The sequence below is a fragment of the Carcharhinus amblyrhynchos genome, unplaced genomic scaffold (assembly GCF_965287045.1).
Source record: "Carcharhinus amblyrhynchos unplaced genomic scaffold, sCarAmb.v2.hapA chromosome_135, whole genome shotgun sequence".
Taxonomy (NCBI): domain Eukaryota; kingdom Metazoa; phylum Chordata; class Chondrichthyes; order Carcharhiniformes; family Carcharhinidae; genus Carcharhinus; species Carcharhinus amblyrhynchos.
The window spans coordinates 283,420-295,128 of NW_027649875.1; positions in this window are offsets into that span (position 1 = coordinate 283,420).

An 11,709-nucleotide genomic window follows, 5' to 3' on the forward strand; every position below is an offset into this window, starting at 1 on the left:
GCTGAGACTCTGAGACGCAGAGACTCTGAGACGCAGAGACTCTGAGGCGCAGAGACTCTGAGACTCTGAGACGCAGAGACTCTGAGACGCAGAGACTCTGAGACGCAGAGACTCTGAGACACAGAGACTCTGAGACGCAGAAATGCAGAGACGCAGAGACTCTGAGACGCAGAGACGCCGAGACTCTGAGACGCAGAGACTCTGAGACGCAGAGACGAAGAGACTCTGAGACGCATTGACTCTGAGACGCAGAGTCTCTGAGATGCAGAGACTCTGAGACGCAGAGACTCTGAGTCGCAGGGACTCTGAGACGCAGAGACTCTGAGACGCAGAGACTCTGAGACTCTGAGATGCAGAGACTCTGAGACGCAGACATGCAGAGACGCAGAGACTCTGAGACGCAGGGACTCTGAGACGCAGTGACTCTGAGACGCAGAGACTCTGAGACGCAGAGACGCCGAGACTCTGAGACGCAGAGACTCTGAGACGCAGAGACTCCGAGACTCTGAGCGCAGTGACTCTGAGACGCAGAGTCTCTGAGATGCAGAGACTCTCAGACGCAGAGACTCTGAGACTCTGAGACACTGAGACGCAGAGACCCTGAGACGCAGAGACTCTGAGACGCAGAGACGCTGAGACGCAGAGACTCTGAGACGCAGACATGCAGAGGCGCAGAGACTCAGAGATGCAGGGACTCTGAGACGCAGAGACTCTGAGACGCAGAGACTCTGAGACGCAGAGACTCTGAGACGCTGACATGCCGAGACGCAGAGACTCTGAGACGCAGAGACTCTGAGAAGCAGAGATTCTGAGACGCAGAGACTCCGAGACTAAGAGAATCTGAGACACAGAGACTCTGAGAGGCAGAGACTCTGAGAAGCAGAGACTCTGAGACGCAGAGACTCTGAGACGCAGGGACTCTGAGACGCAGAGACTCTGAGACGCAGAGACTCTGAGACGCAAAGACTCCGAGACACAGAGGCTCTGAGACGCAGAGACGCAGAGACTCTGAGACTCAGAGGATCTGAGACGCAGAGACGCAGAGACTCTGAGACTCAGAGGATCTGAGACGCAGAGACACAGAGGCTCTGAGACGCAGAGACGCAGAGACTCTGAGACGCAGAGACTCTGAGACGCAGAGACGCTGAGACTCTGAGACTCTGAGACGCAGAGACTCTGAGACGCAGAGACTCTGAGGCGCAGAGACTCTGAGACTCTGAGACGCAGAGACTCTGAGACGCAGAGACTCTGAGACACAGAGACTCTGAGATGCAGACATGCAGAGACGCAGAGACTCTGAGACGCAGAGACGCCGAGACTCTGAGACGCAGAGACTCTGAGATGCAGAGACGAAGAGACTCTGAGACGCATTGACTCTGAGACGCAGAGTCTCTGAGATGCAGAGACTCTGAGACGCAGAGACTCTGAGTCGCAGGGACTCTGAGACGCAGAGACTCTGAGACGCAGAGACTCTGAGACGCAGAGACTCTGAGACGCAGACATGCAGAGACTCAGAGACTCTGAGACGCAGGGACTCTGAGACGCAGAGACTCTGAGATGCAGAGACGCAGAGACTCTGAGACGCGGAGACTCTCAGATGCAGAGACGCAGAGACTCTGAGACGCAGAGATTATGAGACGCAGAAACTCTGAGACGCAGAGACTCTGAGACTCTGAGACGCAGAGACGCAGAGACTCTGACACGCAGAGACTCTGAGACGCAGACATGCAGAGACGCAGAGACTCTGAGACGCAGTGACTCTGAGACGCAGAGACTCTGAGACGCAGAGACTCTGAGATGCAGAGATGACGAGACTCTGAGATGCAGAGACTCTGAGACGAAGAGACTCTGAGACGCAGAGACTCTGAGACTCTGGGACGCAAAGACTCTGAGACGCCGAGGCTCTGAGACGCACAGACGCTGAGACGCAGAGACGCAGAGAGTCTGAGACTCTGAGACGCAGAGGCGCAGAGACTCTGAAACGCAGAGACGCCGAGACTAAGAGAATCTGAGACACAGAGACTCTGAGAGGCAGAGACTCTGAGACGCAGAGACTCCGAGACGCAGAGACTCCGAGACGCAGAGACTCCGAGACGCAGAGACGCAGAGACTCTGAGACGCAGAGACTCTGAGACGCAGAGACTCTGAGACGCAGAGGCTCTGAGACGCAAGACTCCGAGACACAGAGACTCCGAGACGCAGAGACGCAGAGACTCTGAGACGCAGAGACTCTGAGACGCAGAGACTCTGAGACGCAGAGAGTCTGACACACAGAGACTCTGAGACGCAGTGACACAGAGACTCTGAGAAGCAGAGATTCTGAGACGCAGAGACTCTGAGACGCAGAGACGCAGAGACTCTGAGACGCAGTGACACAGAGACTCTGAGAAGCAGAGATTCTGAGACGCAGAGACTCTGAGACGCAGAGACGGAGAGACTCTGAGACGCAGAGACTCTGAGACGCAGAGGCTCTGAGACGCAGAGACTCCGAGACACAGAGACGCAGAGACTCTGAGACGCAGAGACTCTGAGACGCAGAGACTCTGAGATGCAGAGACTCTGAGACGCAGAGACTCTGAGATGCAGAGACTCTGAGACGCAGACATGCAGAGACGCAGAGACTCTGTGACGCAGGGACTCTGAGACGCAGAGACTCTGAGACGCAGAGACTCTGAGACGCAGAGACTCTGAGACGCAGAGACGCCGAGACTCTGAGACACAGAGACTCTGAGACGCAGAGACTCTGACACGCAGAGACTCTGAGACGCAGACATGCAGAGACGCAGAGACTCTGAGACGCAGGGACTCTGAGACGCAGAGACTCTGAGACGCAGAGACTCTGAGACGCAGAGACTCTGAGACGCAGAGACGCCGAGACTCTGAGACGCAGTGACTCTGAGATGCAGAGTCTCTGAGACGCAGAGACTCTGAGACGCAGGGACTCTGAGACGCAGAGACTCTGAGACGCAGCGACGCAGAGACTCCGAGACACAGAGGCTCTGAGACGCAGAGACGCAGAGACTCTGAGACGCAGAGACTCTGAGACGCAGAGACGCTGAGACTCTGAGACGCAGAGACTCTGAGACGCAGAGACTCTGAGGCGCAGAGACTCTGAGACTCTGAGACGCAGAGACTCTGAGACGCAGAGACTCTGAGACGCAGAGACTCTGAGACACAGAGACTCTGAGACGCAGACATGCAGAGACGCAGAGACTCTGAGACGCAGAGACGCCGAGACTCTGAGACGCAGAGACTCTGAGACGCAGAGACGAAGAGACTCTGAGACGCATTGACTCTGAGACGCAGAGTCTCTGAGATGCAGAGACTCTGAGACGCAGAGACTCTGAGTCGCAGGGACTCTGAGACGCAGAGACTCTGAGACGCAGAGACTCTGAGACTCTGAGATGCAGAGACTCTGAGACGCAGACATGCAGAGACGCAGAGACTCTGAGACGCAGGGACTCTGAGACGCAGTGACTCTGAGACGCAGAGACTCTGAGACGCAGAGACGCCGAGACTCTGAGACGCAGAGACTCTGAGACGCAGAGACTCCGAGACTCTGAGCGCAGTGACTCTGAGACGCAGAGTCTCTGAGATGCAGAGACTCTCAGACGCAGAGACTCTGAGACTCTGAGACACTGAGACGCAGAGACCCTGAGACGCAGAGACTCTGAGACGCAGAGACGCTGAGACGCAGAGACTCTGAGACGCAGACATGCAGAGGCGCAGAGACTCAGAGATGCAGGGACTCTGAGACGCAGAGACTCTGAGACGCAGAGACTCTGAGACGCAGAGACTCTGAGACGCTGACATGCCGAGACGCAGAGACTCTGAGACGCAGAGACTCTGAGACGCAAAGACTCTGAGACGCAGAGACTCTGAGACGCAGAGACTATGAGACGCAGAGACCATGAGACGCAGAGACTCTGAGACACAGAGACGCAGACACTCTGAGACACAGAGACTCTGAGACGCAGAGACGCAGAGACTCTGAGACGCAGAGACTCTGAGACGCAGAGACGCTGAGACTCTGAGACGCAGAGATGCAGAGACTCTGAGACACAGAGACTCTGAGACGCAGAGACTCTGAGACGCAGAGACTCTGAGACGCAGAGACGCAGAGACTCTGAGACGCAGAGACTCTGAGACGCCGAGACGCAGAGACGCAGAAACTCAGAGACGCAGAGACTCTGAGACGCAGAGACTCTGAAACGCAGAGACTCTGAGACGCAGAAACTCTGAGACGCAGAGACACTGAGACGCAGAGACGCAGTGACTCTGAGACGCAGAGTCTCTGAGACGCAGAGACTCTGAGACGCAGAGACTCTGAGACGCAGAGACTCTGAGACGCAGAGACGCAGAGACTCTGAGTCGCAGAGGAGACTCTGAGACGCAGAGACTCTGAGACGCTGAGACTCTGACACGCAGAGACTCTGAGACGCAGAGACTATGAGACGCAGAGACTATGAGACGCTGAGACTCTGAGACGCAGAGACGCAGACACTCTGAGACGCAGAGACTCTGAGATGCAGAGACGCAGAGACTCTGAGACTCGGAGACTCTCAGATGCAGAGACGCAGAGACTCTGAGACGCAGAGATTATGAGATGCCGAGACTCTGAGACGCAGAGACTCTGAGACGCAGAGACGCAGAGACTCTGAGACGCAGAGACTCTGAGACGCAGAGACTCTGAGACGCAGAGAATCTGAGACGCAGAGACGCAGAGACTCTGAGACGCAGAGACTCTGAGACGCAGAGACTCTGACACGCAGAGACTCTGAGACGCAGACATGCAGAGACGCAGAGACTCTGAGACGCAGTGACTCGGAGACGCAGAGACACTGAGACGCAGAGACTCTGAGACACAGAGACTCTGAGACTCTGAGACGCAAAGACTCTGAGACGCAGAGGCTCTGAGACGCAGAGACGCAGAGACTCTGAGACGCACAGACGCTGAGACGCAGAGACGCAGAGAGTCTGAGACTCTGAGACGCAGAGACTCTGAGACGCAGAGACGCCGACACTAAGAGAATCTGAGACACAGAGACTCTGAGAGGCAGAGACTCTGAGAAGCAGAGACTCTGAGACGCAGAGACTCCGAGACGCAGAGACTCCGAGACGCAGAGACTCTGAGACGCAGAGACTCTGAGATGCAGAGACTCTGAGACGCAGAGGCTCTGAGACGCAGAGACTCCGAGACACAGAGACTCCGAGACGCTGAGACGCAGAGACTCTGAGACGCAGAGACTCTGAGACGCAGAGACTCTGAGACGCAGAGACGCAGAGACTCTGAGACGCAGGGACTCTGAGACGCAGAGACTCTGAGACGCAGTGACACAGAGACTCTGAGAAGCAGAGATTCTGAGACGCAGAGACTCTGAGACGCAGAGACGCAGAGACTCTGAGACGCAGAGACTCTGAGACACAGAGACTCTGAGACGCAGAGGCTCTGAGACGCAGAGACTCTGACACGCAGAGACTCTGACACGCAGAGACTCTGAGACGCAGACATGCAGAGACGCAGAGACTCTGAGACGCAGGGATTCTGAGACGCAGAGACTCTGAGACGCAGAGACTCTGAGACGCAGAGACGCCGAGACTCTGAGACGCAGAGACTCTGAGACGCAGAGACGCCGAGACTCTGAGACGCAGTGACTCTGAGATGCAGAGTCTCTGAGACGCAGAGACTCTGAGACGCAGGGACTCTGAGACGCAGAGACTCTGAGACGCAGAGACTCTGAGACGCAGAGACTCTGAGACGCAGAGACTCTGAGACGCAGAGGCTCTGAGACGCAAGACTCCGAGACACAGAGACTCCGAGACGCAGAGACGCAGAGACTCTGAGACGCAGAGACTCTGAGACGCAGAGGCTCTGAGACGCAAGACTCCGAGACACAGAGACTCCGAGACGCAGAGACGCAGAGACTCTGAGACGCAGAGACTCTGAGACGCAGAGACTCTGAGACGCAGAGACTCTGACACACAGAGACTCTGAGACGCAGTGACACAGAGACTCTGTGAAGCAGAGATTCTGAGACGCAGAGACTCTGAGACGCAGAGACGCAGAGACTCTGAGACGCAGTGACACAGAGACTCTGAGAAGCAGAGATTCTGAGACGCAGAGACTCTGAGACGCAGAGACGCAGAGACTCTGAGACGCAGAGACTCTGAGACGCAGAGGCTCTGAGACGCAGAGACTCCGAGACACAGAGACGCAGAGACTCTGAGACGCAGAGACTCTGAGACGCAGAGACTCTGACACGCAGAGACTCTGACACGCAGAGACTCTGAGACGCAGACATGCAGAGACGCAGAGACTCTGTGACGCAGGGACTCTGAGACGCAGAGACTCTGAGACGCAGAGACTCTGAGACGCAGAGACTCTGAGACGCAGAGACGCCGAGACTCTGAGACACAGAGACTCTGACACGCAGAGACTCTGACACGCAGAGACTCTGACACGCAGACATGCAGAGACACAGAGACTCTGAGACGCAGGGACTCTGAGACGCAGAGACTCTGAGACGCAGCGACGCAGAGACTCCGAGACACAGAGGCTCTGAGACGCAGAGACGCAGAGACTCTGAGACGCAGAGACTCTGAGACGCAGAGACGCTGAGACTCTGAGACGCAGAGACTCTGAGACGCAGAGACTCTGAGGCGCAGAGACTCTGAGACTCTGAGACGCAGAGACTCTGAGACGCAGAGACTCTGAGACGCAGAGACTCTGAGACACAGAGACTCTGAGACGCAGACATGCAGAGACGCAGAGACTCTGAGACGCAGAGACGCCGAGACTCTGAGACGCAGAGACTCTGAGACGCAGAGACGAAGAGACTCTGAGACGCATTGACTCTGAGACGCAGAGTCTCTGAGATGCAGAGACTCTGAGGCGCAGAGACTCTGAGTCGCAGGGACTCTGAGACGCAGAGACTCTGAGACGCAGAGACTCTGAGACTCTGAGATGCAGAGACTCTGAGACGCAGTCATGCAGAGACGCAGAGACTCTGAGACGCAGGGACTCTGAGACGCAGTGACTCTGAGACGCAGAGACTCTGAGACGCAGAGACGCCGAGACTCTGAGACGCAGAGACTCTGAGACGCAGAGACTCCGAGACTCTGAGCGCAGTGACTCTGAGACGCAGAGTCTCTGAGATGCAGAGACTCTCAGACGCAGAGACTCTGAGACTCTGAGACACTGAGACGCAGAGACCCTGAGACGCAGAGACTCTGAGACGCAGAGACGCTGAGACGCAGAGACTCTGAGACGCAGACATGCAGAGGCGCAGAGACTCAGAGATGCAGGGACTCTGAGACGCAGAGACTCTGAGACGCAGAGACTCTGAGACGCAGAGACTCTGAGACGCTGACATGCCGAGACGCAGAGACTCTGAGACGCAGAGACTCTGAGACGCAAAGACTCTGAGACGCAGAGACTCTGAGACGCAGAGACTATGAGACGCAGAGACCATGAGACGCAGAGACTCTGAGACACAGAGACGCAGACACTCTGAGACACAGAGACTCTGAGACGCAGAGACGCAGAGACTCTGAGACGCAGAGACTCTGAGACGCAGAGACGCTGAGACTCTGAGACGCAGAGACGCAGAGACTCTGAGACACAGAGACTCTGAGACGCAGAGACTCTGAGACGCAGAGACTCTGAGACGCAGAGACGCAGAGACTCTGAGACGCAGAGACTCTGAGACGCCGAGACGCAGAGACGCAGAAACTCAGAGACGCAGAGACTCTGAGACGCAGAGACTCTGAAACGCAGAGACTCTGAGACGCAGAAACTCTGAGACGCAGAGACACTGAGACGCAGAGACGCAGTGACTCTGAGACGCAGAGTCTCTGAGACGCAGAGACTCTGAGACGCAGAGACTCTGAGACGCAGAGACGCAGAGACTCTGAGTCGCAGAGGAGACTCTGAGACGCAGAGACTCTGAGACGCTGAGACTCTGACACGCAGAGACTCTGAGACGCAGAGACTATGAGACGCAGAGACTATGAGACGCTGAGACTCTGAGACGCAGAGACGCAGACACTCTGAGACGCAGAGACTCTGAGATGCAGAGACGCAGAGACTCTGAGACTCGGAGACTCTCAGATGCAGAGACGCAGAGACTCTGAGACGCAGAGATTATGAGATGCCGAGACTCTGAGACGCAGAGACTCTGAGACGCAGAGACGCAGAGACTCTGAGACGCAGAGACTCTGAGACGCAGAGACTCTGAGACGCAGAGAATCTGAGACGCAGAGACGCAGAGACTCTGAGACGCAGAGACTCTGAGACGCAGAGACTCTGACACGCAGAGACTCTGAGACGCAGACATGCAGAGACGCAGAGACTCTGAGACGCAGTGACTCGGAGACGCAGAGACACTGAGACGCAGAGACTCTGAGACACAGAGACTCTGAGACTCTGAGACGCAAAGACTCTGAGACGCAAAGACTCTGAGACGCAGAGGCTCTGAGACGCAGAGACGCAGAGACTCTGAGACGCACAGACGCTGAGACGCAGAGACGCAGAGAGTCTGAGACTCTGAGACGCAGAGACTCTGAGACGCAGAGACGCCGACACTAAGAGAATCTGAGACACAGAGACTCTGAGAGGCAGAGACTCTGAGAAGCAGAGACTCTGAGACGCAGAGACTCCGAGACGCAGAGACTCCGAGACGCAGAGACTCTGAGACGCAGAGACTCTGAGATGCAGAGACTCTGAGACGCAGAGGCTCTGAGACGCAGAGACTCCGAGACACAGAGACTCCGAGACGCTGAGACGCAGAGACTCTGAGACGCAGAGACTCTGAGACGCAGAGACTCTGAGACGCAGAGACGCAGAGACTCTGAGACGCAGGGACTCTGAGACGCAGAGACTCTGAGACGCAGTGACACAGAGACTCTGAGAAGCAGAGATTCTGAGACGCAGAGACTCTGAGACGCAGAGACGCAGAGACTCTGAGACGCAGAGACTCTGAGACGCAGAGACTCTGAGACGCAGAGGCTCTGAGACGCAGAGACTCTGACACGCAGAGACTCTGACACGCAGAGACTCTGAGACGCAGACATGCAGAGACGCAGAGACTCTGAGACGCAGGGATTCTGAGACGCAGAGACTCTGAGACGCAGAGACTCTGAGACGCAGAGACGCCGAGACTCTGAGACGCAGAGACTCTGAGACGCAGAGACGCCGAGACTCTGAGACGCAGTGACTCTGAGATGCAGAGTCTCTGAGACGCAGAGACTCTGAGACGCAGGGACTCTGAGACGCAGAGACTCTGAGACGCAGAGACTCTGAGACGCAGAGACTCTGAGACGCAGAGGCTCTGAGACGCAAGACTCCGAGACACAGAGACTCCGAGACGCAGAGACGCAGAGACTCTGAGACGCAGAGACTCTGAGACGCAGAGGCTCTGAGACGCAAGACTCCGAGACACAGAGACTCCGAGACGCAGAGACGCAGAGACTCTGCGACGCAGAGACTCTGAGACGCAGAGACTCTGAGACGCAGAGACTCTGACACACAGAGACTCTGAGACGCAGTGACACAGAGACTCTGTGAAGCAGAGATTCTGAGACGCAGAGACTCTGAGACGCAGAGACGCAGAGACTCTGAGACGCAGTGACACAGAGACTCTGAGAAGCAGAGATTCTGAGACGCAGAGACTCTGAGACGCAGAGACGCAGAGACTCTGAGACGCAGAGACTCTGAGACGCAGAGGCTCTGAGACGCAGAGACTCCGAGACACAGAGACGCAGAGACTCTGAGACGCAGAGACTCTGAGACGCAGAGACTCTGACACGCAGAGACTCTGACACGCAGAGACTCTGAGACGCAGACATGCAGAGACGCAGAGACTCTGTGACGCAGGGACTCTGAGACGCAGAGACTCTGAGACGCAGAGACTCTGAGACGCAGAGACTCTGAGACGCCGAGACTCTGAGACACAGAGACTCTGACACGCAGAGACTCTGACACGCAGAGACTCTGACACGCAGACATGCAGAGACACAGAGACTCTGAGACGCAGGGACTCTGAGACGCAGAGACTCTGAGACGCAGCGACGCAGAGACTCCGAGACACAGAGGCTCTGAGACGCAGAGACGCAGAGACTCTGAGACGCAGAGACTCTGAGACGCAGAGACGCTGAGACTCTGAGACGCAGAGACTCTGAGACGCAGAGACTCTGAGGCGCAGAGACTCTGAGACTCTGAGACGCAGAGACTCTGAGACGCAGAGACTCTGAGACGCAGAGACTCTGAGACACAGAGACTCTGAGACGCAGACATGCAGAGACGCAGAGACTCTGAGACGCAGAGACGCCGAGACTCTGAGACGCAGAGACTCTGAGACGCAGAGACTCCGAGACACAGAGACGCAGAGACTCTGAGACGCAGAGACTCTGAGACGCAGAGACTCTGACACGCAGAGACTCTGACACGCAGAGACTCTGAGACGCAGACATGCAGAGACGCAGAGACTCTGTGACGCAGGGACTCTGAGACGCAGAGACTCTGAGACGCAGAGACTCTGAGACGCAGAGACTCTGAGACGCAGAGACGCCGAGACTCTGAGACACAGAGACTCTGACACGCAGAGACTCTGACACGCAGAGACTCTGACACGCAGACATGCAGAGACACAGAGACTCTGAGAAGCAGAGAATCTGAGACTCAGAGACTCTGAGACACAGAGACGCAGAGACTCTGAGACGCAGTGACACAGAGACTCTGAGAAGCAGAGATTCTGAGACGCAGAGACTCTGAGACGCAGAGACGCAGAGACTCTGAGACGCAGAGACTCCGAGACACAGAGACTCTGAGACGCAGAGACGCAGAGACTCTGAGACGCAGAGATTCTGAGACGCAGAGACTCTGAGACGCAGAGACTCTGAGACGCAGAGACTCTGAGACGCAGAGGCTCTGACATGCAGAGACTCTGACACGCAGAGACTCTGAGATGCAGAGACTCTGAGATGCAGACATGCAGAGACGCAGAGACTCTGTGACGCAGGGACTCTGAGACGCAGAGACTCTGAGACGCAGAGACTCTGAGACGCAGAGACTCTGAGACGCAGAGACTCTGAGACGCAGAGGAGACTCTGAGACGCAGAGACTCTGAGACGCTGAGACTCTGAGACGCAGAGACTCTGAGAAGCAGAGACTATGAGACGCAGAGACTATGAGACGCAGAGACTCTGAGACGCAGAGACGCAGACACTCTGAGACGCAGAGAGTCTGAGATGCAGAGACGCAGAGACTCTGAGACGCGGAGACTCTCAGATGCAGAGACGCAGAGACTCTGAGACGCAGAGATTATGAGATGCAGAGACTCTGAGACGCAGAGACTCTGAGACGCAGAGACTCTGAGACGCAGAGACGCAGAGACTCTGAGACGCAGAGGAGACTCTGAGACGCAGAGACTCTGAGACGCAGACATGCAGAGACGCAGAGACTCTGAGACGCAGTGACTCTGAGACGCAGAGACTCTGAGACGCAGAGACTCTGAGACACAGAGACTCTGAGACTCTGAGACGCAAAGACTCTGAGACGCAGAGGCTCTGAGACGCAGAGACGCAGAGACGCAGAGTGTCTGAGCCTCTGAGACGCAGAGACTCTGAGACGCAGAGACGCCGACACTAAGAGAATCTGAGACACAGAGACTCTGAGAGGCAGAGACTCTGAGAAGCAGAGACTCTGAGACG